The sequence below is a fragment of the Cynara cardunculus genome, unplaced genomic scaffold (genome assembly GCF_001531365.2).
Source record: "Cynara cardunculus var. scolymus isolate 2C unplaced genomic scaffold, CcrdV1 Un_Scaffold_8528, whole genome shotgun sequence".
Lineage (NCBI taxonomy): Eukaryota > Viridiplantae > Streptophyta > Magnoliopsida > Asterales > Asteraceae > Cynara > Cynara cardunculus.
The window spans coordinates 4,069-5,532 of record NW_020204268.1 but is presented as its reverse complement, the minus strand read 5'-3'; positions in this window follow the sequence as shown (position 1 = coordinate 5,532).

Sequence of the window (1,464 nt, the reverse complement as noted above, 5' to 3'; positions counted from 1 at the left end):
TACTAGATTCATTATAAAAACATGTTTAAATATAAGCTTATCAATACCTTTTTCTTAAAATCTTGAAAATTTCTTCAAGATTGACAAATTTCCTAAAGGTACTTTGATGATGAAATTGGCTGGAGGGGGTTTGATTTAGAGAGAGAGCGAGATTAGGGAGCGGGAAAGGTTTAAGCAGAATGATAATTGAAAATGAGAGTTTCAAAGGATGTGGGGTATTTATATGTAGATTTTAAAGAAGAAAATGGGCTGGCCTCTAAAGGCCCAAACCCAATAAAACTTTTATTTTTCTTTTAAACATAAATAAGCCCAATTAATTTATAATCAAAATACAATTTGCCAAACATTATTAAAAATGACATTATTAATACAAAGCTCCACCTTTTGATAAAATTATTTGGACATTCAAATGAGACTTTTGTATTTTTAAATTTGGATTTTTTAATATCGACTTTATTTTAATTGGAGCATTTTTAATATATTTGGCATTAGATAAGTTAACTTTATCAATTACCTGTCGAAATAAGGTTCTCTAAACTATAACTTGGGAACTAAGCCAGATGAATTCTAATCATCATGACTAGATCCTAATAAAATAATATTCTAAATATAGAATCCCTATAAAGGAGCTAACCTAAAGCTCAAAAATGACAGATGTCACACCTTCACCAGTTCACCCAGAGGCAAGCAATGAAAATATGAAGATAAGGTTGACCTCATATCCCATGGAAGACAGCTGGAGATCTCCAATCAACAGCTGGATTCTACAAAGTTTATCTAGGTTTAATGTTTATCCATGTTATAGATAATCTTTATTTGTTTGTAGAAGATTAGCTAAATAGTCTGACTAGATAGTTATCTTCTTATTAGATTACTAGTATAAATAGGTGGTTAGGCCTATTGTAATAAAAGAAACTTTTTACGTTTTTCATAATCATTGGAATAAAGTGAAATCTTTCACACTCAAGTTTATTCTTTGAATGTTCATACATTGTTCTTGAGTGTTCATCATTTTATTCATTCAAACACTATAATTTGGTTATTCTTAACTTAATTGCTAGTTGTGTACCCGCGCAATGCGGCGGGATGTATTTTTTTTTTCTTTTTAGAAGTCAAGAATAAAATAGTATTTTGATAAATATGTAAAAAGTAATGGCCATCAAAATTATTTTTGAAGAAAAAATAAAAATGCATAATCGTTACAACTTTAATCATTTATCTCACTCTCCTTTTAGAACGTAACGATCATCATTTTGGAAACATAATTGTTGGATCGATTAACTCAGTTTCTTGGTATAGATTACTTACTTGGATGATATGTTTGACAGTGTTAATGCAGCGGAAGTAATAACAATCAAGCATAGTAGAAATCAATAAGAACACAATGAAGATGACTGAAGAACACAAGAGAGAGCTTCAAAATGATTTTCAATTCAATGAAAATGTTGACAATTACAATACTGA